Raw genomic sequence first — 10,000 nt, 5'->3', positions numbered from 1 at the left:
ACCGCCAGTCTCGGTCGTAAGGAAGAAAGCGAGACGTCAATAATATCAACATCAAACATGTCTTAAGCGTAAATCATGCACTGAAATCTGACATAAGATAATGAAAAGTTTCAGAATAAACAACGCAATACATCATTATTTATCATTTTCTTCCCAAAGGCAATATGTAAATGCTTCGCCATACAGAATATTAAACGAAAAATCGTTCTTAAAGGTTAAATGTCCATATAACTGAAATGAACCATACTTGGAGCGTCAGATATATTCATGATACACACCAATGAAGGGAATGCATATATGTATATATACATATGAATACATCTATCTATCTATATGTATATGTATGTATGTATGTATATATGTGTATGTATGTGTGAATATAAATATGTTTGCATATATACACACGTATTTGTATATATATGTACATATATATACATGTATTTGTATATACATGTATATATACATGTAGATATGTATCTGTAAATGTATATATATGTATATACATATACATGCATGTTTATATGTACATATATGTGTCTATGTATATGAGTATATGCATAATATATACACATATGTATACAATATATATTTATATATATGTACATACATACATTTGTATATATAAATGTATATAAAAATGTGTATGTACACACACACACATAGATGTATACATCTATATATCTATATATATGTATGCGTATATATCTGTATATATACACAAACATATATGTATGTATGATATATGTATGTGTGCATATACATACATATATAAGCATATATGTATATATATACATATAAATTTGTATATATAAATATATATACATATACATATATATAGATATATGTATAAAGATGTACAGATGCATATATACATATATATCTATTTGTATATATATTTTCATATGTACATAAATATATTTGTATATATACAGCTATATATGCATATACATATATATGTATATATTATTGTATATATAGTGTCAAGCACACAACCACACCTTTAAGCATTGACGACCTGCTTGTGGTTGTTTGTATGTGTGTGCGTATGTATGTACGAGGTGTGATGAGCGCGCGTAAGAGGTGACGAGGAGGTTGAAAGGAAAAAGGACCTGGATAGCTGAACTGGTGGCGTTTGTGAGAGGTCACAGTAGCAATAGCAGCAATAGCAACATATTTCCTGTCATCTGTAAACTGACTACCCCTAAAGGCGGTGAATGTGTGGCAGACACATGAGTTGGTGCCTTGCAACATCATATCAGTGGCTGGGACATTGAAGTCAACGGTCGCGTAGAAGATCGGATAAGAGCAAATAAGGAAGTGAAGAAGTAAAGTGTAGTGAAGTGGACTAGTAACATGGCTGGAAAGTGTAAGAAAAAAAAAGGAAACTGTAAATTCGATGTTAACTGTATTTTTTTATTTTTTTTTATGTATGGTTTAACTAGATATGCTGATCGGAAAAATAAAATGGTTAAAGGTTTATATAATTTTTCTTTGAACCCCAATCGTCTCAACCATACTCGTATATATATATTCCTGTGTATACAGAGAGCGGTCAGAACCTAAGGATATCTACAAAAAAATATAAGATCTGATATAACATATCCTTACAAATTGGCGCCCGAACAGGGACCGTTCTAATATATATATATATTCGTTTGGTTGATGACGTATTGGGTTCATAATTAAAGTTTATAATTATGACTTCGCTAAGTGAATTGATGAAGTTCGGAAAAGAACTAGGGTTAGCGGGAGAAAACTTGCAAGAATTCGTAAGAGAAGAGCAAAGCAAAGAGCGTGAAAGGTTCGAATTAGAGCGTGAAGAAAGAGCGAAGGAAAGAGAAGCTAGAAAAGTGGAATTGGAAATGGAAACTAGAATGAAAGAACTTGAACTAGAAAGACTAAGATTACGAGTGCAAAGTGACGAGAGTGAGACGTATGAAGTAAGAGCTGATGTTTTTAAACCAGCACTTCCGAAACTGCCTGTGTTCAATGAGGCTAATGACAGTATAGACGCGTATATACTCCGGTTCGAAAGACTAGCAACAAGCGCCGGATGGGACCGAGACGTTTGGGCGGTCAGCTTAGCCTCCTTGTTGCAAGGGAAAGCGCTCGAGACGTACCAGCATCTCTCGCCAGTGGAAGCGCGCGACTTCGAGCGAGTGAAAGAAGCGCTGCTCAGGTGTTTCCAATGCACGGCCGAGGGCTATAGGCTAAGATTCCGTAATTCGAAATTCCACAAAAATGAAACCGCTTCGCAATTTGCCAACAGACTAAAGAACAATTTAACAAGATGGGTCGAACTTGCAGGTTGTCAACAAACCTATGTTGATGTATTTGATCTTATGCTCACTGAACAATTCTTGAATGCGTGCGATAAAAGCATGGTGCTATTCTTAAAGGAGCATGATTTTAAAACATTTAATGAGATGATAAAATTTGCAGAATTGTATATGGAAGCGCATGTAAATTATGGAAGGAAAGATAGAGAGGGACATGAGAAGAACGCGACAGGTCATGGAAGTGAGAGTGCAAGTAGCAGCTCTGCGTCAGGAGTGAATAGGGGCGAGGAAAGAATGAAAGGCGGAGCGCGTGCTTGTTTCGTGTGTGGACGAGGTAATCACCTTGCCAAGGATTGCTATAACAGGTTCGGAGGATCAAAGTACAAAGATTGTAAGATAATCAAATCGAATGTTGAAAAAGCGGCAATGGCTAATCATGGTGATAAGTTGATGATTGCAAGAGGTAAAGTGGAAGGTGTGAGAGTTGACGTGTTTCGTGATCCTGGATGTACGACAGTGCTAGTGAAAGATAGTTTGGTGCCTAGAAGCAAGTTCACGGGTAGAATGGTTGACATAAGGATGGCCAATAATATGGTGTTTAAGTATCCAGAGGCTTTTATCTATGTCGATACTCCGTTCTTTACTGGTAATTCATTAGCTGCTTGTCTGCCAGATCCTATATATGAGTTGGTGATCGGGGCGATTGAAGGATCGACTGATGGAGGAATGAATGTGCAGGTGAGTGCGGTGACGACAAGATTGCAGAAGAAAGAGGAAGAAAAGTGTGTTCGAGGTCAGTCAAAACTTAAAGTAAGAGATGTTTTAAAAAATCTACGAAACAAAGACATAGGTAAACTGCAAAGGGAAGATAAAACTCTTGATAAAATTCGTGAGCATGCAGAGTCTAAGAAAGTATTCAGTGGTAAGTCCGAGGGTGAGTCGCACAGTTTCGTGGTGAAGCGCGGCGCGTTATACCACGCATCAAAAGGCGCGGCAGGTGACTGAGCAGTTGGTGGTGCCGGAGTCGTTTCGGGACGCGGTGATCGGGCTGGCCCACGACTCTCTCATGGGAGGGCATCTCGGGATAAAAAAGACCACAGCGCGGATTCAAAGCAATTTTTTTTTTGGCCGGGAATGTGCGTAGAGATAGCACGGTATTGCAGGTCCTGTGACGTATGTCAACGCACGGTCGACAAGGGACGTGTCAGCAGAGTCAAGACGGGGAGAGTGCCGCTTATTCAGGATATAGTAGGTCCGATAGAGCCTCGGGCGAATGATGGATCGCGGTATATTCTTACAATTGTTGATTACGCGACGCGTTACCCGGAAGCGATCGCTTTGAAAAATATTGACACGTGCACAGTTGCAGAAGCTTTACTTTCGGTTTTCAGTCGTGTTGGTATCCCGAAAGAAGTAATGTCGGACAGGGGTAGCCAGTTTACATCAGATATGATGAAGGAATTTAATCGTTTGCTGTCTATAAGGAGTCTAACAACCACACCGTACCATGCGATGAGTAATGGTCTGGTTGAAAGGTTCAATGGCGTTTTAAAAAAGATGTTGAAGCGTATGTGCCAAGAGCAACCGAAAATGTGGCCACGATTTATAGATCCGCTTCTATTTTCGTATCGCGAAGTTCCGCAAGCAAGCACGAAGTTTTCGCCGTTTGAACTTGTCTACGGCCATTCAGTGCGCGGGCCACTCGCCTTGTTACGCGAGCTGTGGGAGGGCGATCGAGAGGCAATCGAGGACGACACGCGGACCACATACGAGTACGTGATTAATCTGAGGGAAAGGTTGCAAGAGACGTGTAAATTAGCGCAGGAGGAATTGGAAAAAGCTGGAGATAGTTACCAGTACTATTATGACAAGCATGCGCGCGAGAGGGAGGTGAATGTCGGAGATAAAGTGTTACTCCTACTTCCCACTAGTCATAATAAACTCCTTTTGCAGTGGCAAGGACCATTCGAGGTCGTTAAGAAGGCCAACAGATATAACTACGTGTTGGATGTAAACGGTACAGAACGTAAGTACCACATCAATATAATCAAGCGTTATCATGAGCGGTTCGTCAAAGAAGGCGACAGTAAGCGTAGTAAAGATGTGGAACGCAGCAATGCAACATGCGATGTTGATGTAATGCGTGGCGTAATCGGTGGTAAGAGTAACGTTGATGAGAGTAGTGAACAAGAGAATGAAGATGATTCAGTCCTTGCTTGTGTGGCAGTAGTTAGCGAAGACCACGACGAGGGTGGCGAATTAATTACCGTCCCAAGCTATGTACAGGAGGAAGACGCGAGTAACGTAAGAGTAAATGAGGAATTGAGCGCGGAACAGAAGCGCGATGTGGCGAACGTGTTGTCGAAGTTTAGTGCGGTATTCACGGATGTCCCGGGAAGAACGGATGTCATTGCGCACACAATTAATTTGACTGTAAATACTAAACCATATCCTATTCCTTATGCACTGCAACGGAATATCGACGCTGAAGTAAGTCGGATGCTCGAGCTAGGCGTAATAGAGCCTTCAACCTCGCCTTACTCGAACCCGCTAATTGCAGTAAAGAAAAAGGATGGGAGTGATCGCGTTTGTTTAGACAGTCGCAAGATAAATAAACTGACAGTATTTGACTCGGAACCCATGCCAGATCAGGATTTGATAATGACTCGTATTAGCGGTAGTAAATATTTCACAAAGATCGATCTTTCCCGCGGGTATTGGCAAATCCCCATAGATGAACAAAGTAAGCCTATCACCGCATTCCAGACGAGCAAAGGATTGATGCAGTTTAAAGTTGTACCTTTCGGGTTAGTTAATGCAAGCGCGACGTTCAACCGCATGATGAGGAAGTTGTTTAACGATGCCGCTAACGTAGAGATGTTCGTCGATGATTTGTTAATTCACACGAGAGGATGGGAGGAACACATTAAAACTTTGATAAAAGTTCTTAACATTCTGGCAAATGCATCGCTCACTGCTCGCCCGTCGAAAACTGAGATTGGGTATTTCACTATAGAGTACTTAGGAAGCGATGTGGGGGGTGGAGTGACGCAAACAACCGCGAATAAGGTAAACAAGATAATGGATATGGCTATTCCGAGAACTAAAAAGCAAATCGGATCTTTTCTTGGTTTGACAGGATATTACCGACAATATATACAAGACTATGCCACAATTGCCGCGCCTCTTTATGAACTAATTTAAAAATCTCAGCCTAATAACGTAAGATGGGAAATTTGTCACCAAGATGCGTTTGAAAAGCTGAAAGAGGCATTAAGCACTCGTCCTATTCTTAACCTCCCTGACATGTCTAAGGACTTTGTGTTGCAAGTTGACGCTTCAGAAGTGGGATTAGGTGCGGTGCTCATGCAATATAAGGATGGGAAGCGTTGGCCGGTACTTTACGCAAGTAAGAAATTAAAGCGAGCCGAGAGAAATTATTCGGTAATCGAGAAAGAGTGTTTAGCGGTAGTATGGGCCGTAAGTAAATTTTATCAGTATTTGTACGGTAAAGCTTTCGTGATAGAATCGGATCATCAGCCTCTGAAATATCTAAACACGGCGAATCATTTAAATGGAAGGTTGATGCGATGGTCTATGTACATGCAACAATTCACTTACACCGTAAAGAACATTTCGGGTCGCGAGAACGTAGGTGCAGATTGTTTGAGCAGACTTTAAGATGGATGTAAATTTTAAGAGCATAAGCTGTGTTTGTGTCAAGTAGGAATTTAAAGAAATTAACAATTTCTTAAATGATCAAGGGGGTATTTGTCAAGCACACAACCACACCTTTAAGCATTGACGACCTGCTTGTGGTTGTTTGTATGTGTGTGCGTATGTATGTACGAGGTGTGATGAGCGCGCGTAAGAGGTGACGAGGAGGTTGAAAGGAAAAAGGACCTGGATAGCTGAACTGGTGGCGTTTGTGAGAGGTCACAGTAGCAATAGCAGCAATAGCAACATATTTCCTGTCATCTGTAAACTGACTACCCCTAAAGGCGGTGAATGTGTGGCAGACACATGAGTTGGTGCCTTGCAACATCATATCAGTGGCTGGGACATTGAAGTCAACGGTCGCGTAGAAGATCGGATAAGAGCAAATAAGGAAGTGAAGAAGTAAAGTGTAGTGAAGTGGACTAGTAACATGGCTGGAAAGTGTAAGAAAAAAAAGGAAACTGTAAATTCGATGTTAACTGTATTTTTTTATTTTTTTTTATGTATGGTTTAACTAGATATGCTGATCGGAAAAATAAAATGGTTAAAGGTTTATATAATTTTTCTTTGAACCCCAATCGTCTCAACCATACTCGTATATATATATTCCTGTGTATGCAGAGAGCGGTCAGAACCTAAGGATATCTACAAAAAAATATAAGATCTGATATAACATATCCTTACATATAGGAATACGCGCACACACACACACACATATATGTATGTATGAATATATGCACACATTATGTATATATATATAGAATTATATAAATGTATTTATATACATATGTACATGCATGTATATGTTATTATATATATATTATATATGTATATATACACATATATGTATATATATTTGTATATATAAATGAAATATATATGCAAATATATATGTATATATATTTGTATACATACATATATATACATATATAAATGTATATATTAATCTATATATAGAAATACACACACACGTACACAGAAACACACACCCACGACACACAGACATACACACACACACACCGCGTGCCACACCACACACACACACACACCACACACCGCACACACACACACACACACACACACACACACCACCAACACCACACACACACACACACACACACACACACACACACACACACACATATATTATATATATATATATATATTTATATATATATATATATATATATACTATATATATATATATGTACATACACACATATATGCATATATATGTATATATGTATAATGCATATAAATGCATATATATATATATATATATATATATATATATATATATATATATATATATATATATATATATATAGATATATATAGATATATATATATAGATATACATACAGACACACACACATATATATGTGTGTGTATGTGTGCGTATGTATGTATTACATATGTATACATATGCACATATATAAACATATATGTATATATATTTGTATATATAAAGGTATATATCAATTATATATAAATGTATATGTATATATATATATATATATATATATATATATATATATATATATATATATATATATATATATATATATGAGTACATGTGCACGTACACACACCAACACACACACATAAAAACACACACACATATATACATATGTAACGTGTGTGTGTGTATATTTGTATACAATTTGTATATATCTATACGCACACACACACACACACACACACATGTTTATAGATAGATAGATAGATGAATTGGTAGATAGATGGACCAATGGATAGAAAGATAGACTGAAGTTCCAAATAACAGGAAGAATTAAAAGCGGAAGAAGAGAAATGATACACGAAAGATGGACACAGCAGAAAAGGAAATAAACCAAGCTGTCGTTATTTTCCTTACACTTAAGAAGGTATGGTGTGAAAAATAATCTCCATGATTCTGTTGTCATGAATGGACATAATGATAATAACCATAGTGATGATAAAGGTAATGAAAATGATCACTAACAATCATGTAGTCTGGTGAATATGATGATAAGTAATAATGGAAGATCAATAATAAGACTAATTTTCAAATTATGCCATTACTGATGGCAATACCAATCGTGACAATGCTAATTTTGATGGCAACAGTGGAAATATAATAGTAACAACAAGTGTGTAAATTATGAAACAACATAATTTTGAATTTATTCAATAGTACGTAACTAATTATTCATTTAAAGCATACGGCGCTTATTTTATGTCGTATGTAACTAAGCGGCACATATTCACTTCACCTGATTTGCCCATAATTGCTTAAGCATATTTACCAACTTAATTACGCGCATACATTTATATGTATTTGGGTTTGAATACAGAAACACACACACATGTATATCTTCAGATATAAATACATACATACTTCATATATATGTACATATATATATATATATATATATATATATATATATATATATATATATATATATATATATATATATATATATATATATATATATATAGATAAGTGTGTGTGTTTAAAGATGTATGTATATATATACATATACACACAGCCACACACATACACATCCATAAACACGAACACACACACATACACACACACACACACACACACACACACACACACACACACACACACACACACACACACACACACATATATATATATATATATATATATATATATATATATATATATATATGTAAATTAATATATACATGTGTAGAATATATACATGTGTACGTGTGTGCACACACACACACACTCACATATATATGTGTAAATGAATATATACATGTGTACGTGTGCACACACACACACACACACACACACACACACACACACACACACACACACACACACAGTGCAAATATATATAAACACACACACACACACACACACACACACATATATATATATATATATATATATATATATATATATATATATATATATATAAAGACACACACACACACACACACACACACACACACACACACACACACACACATATATATATATATGCATATATGTATTTTTTTTTTATTTTTTTTTTAAGTGCCCTGTCTCACAAGGACGTTGGCGATCATGGATTTCCATGATTTTCTTGGCAATTTAGAGCGGTGGTTTGCCGTTGCCTTCCGCCCGGTGTTTTTATCAAGTCACCATCTCTATCTAGGTAGGCAATCGAGGTGAAGTTCCTTGCCCAAGGGAACAACGCGCCGGCCAGTGACTCGAACTCTCGAACTCAGATTGCCGTCGTGACAGTCTTGAGTCCTACGCTCTAACCACTTGGCTACCGCGGCCTTTTTTTCCCCTACCACCTCACTACTCTTGTCGCGATTGCCATACAGCGCGGAGAAGTAGTTATGTACTTTCCACCACAGTCATTTCGGATGCTTGGTGCATATATGTATATGTATATATATTCATTTATGCATACACACACATACACACACATACACACACACACACACACACACACACACACACACACACACACACACACACACACATATATATATATATATATATATATATATATATATATATATATATAATTTTTGTACTTAGATAGAGAAGCTATACACATAATAATGATGTCTTTATTATAGCTGCAATTAGTGTTATGAAAATTGTTACATATTACAAAAATAATGATTATTGGAATATTGCTATTAAAGTAACCTACGAGACTATCTATTGGAAGCAACGAGGGTAATAGTAATAGGAGCATTTACAGCTGAAAACCTAGCAAGTCTTGATTTGTGTAATAACGATGGTGATAATACTAGAAGTAATGGTTATGATAATAATGATATTAATGATAATAAAATTTATTATGAGGAATAATGATAGTAAAAACAGTAATATCAACAATGGTTATAATGATGTTGATAATGACAACGATAAAAATTATAATAACAATAATAGTAATAATAATATTTATGAAATTACTGCTACTACTAATGAAAATGAAAACAAAAACGATAATATTGATATTTATTATAAGGCTGCTACTATA

The 10,000-nt window shown here is 36.5% G+C and overlaps 1 pseudogene; it reads left to right on the top strand.

Annotated features, from left to right (window-relative positions):
* Positions 1 to 135, top strand: part of LOC119572448 — a 13,521-nt pseudogene extending 13,386 nt beyond the window's left edge.
* The last annotated feature ends 9,865 nt before the right edge of the window (positions 136 to 10,000 follow it).

The sequence above is a fragment of the Penaeus monodon genome, chromosome 4 (genome assembly GCF_015228065.2).
Source record: "Penaeus monodon isolate SGIC_2016 chromosome 4, NSTDA_Pmon_1, whole genome shotgun sequence".
Lineage (NCBI taxonomy): Eukaryota > Metazoa > Arthropoda > Malacostraca > Decapoda > Penaeidae > Penaeus > Penaeus monodon.
Note: the sequence above shows the minus strand (reverse complement) of the source record. Positions and strands in the feature narration are given on the sequence as shown.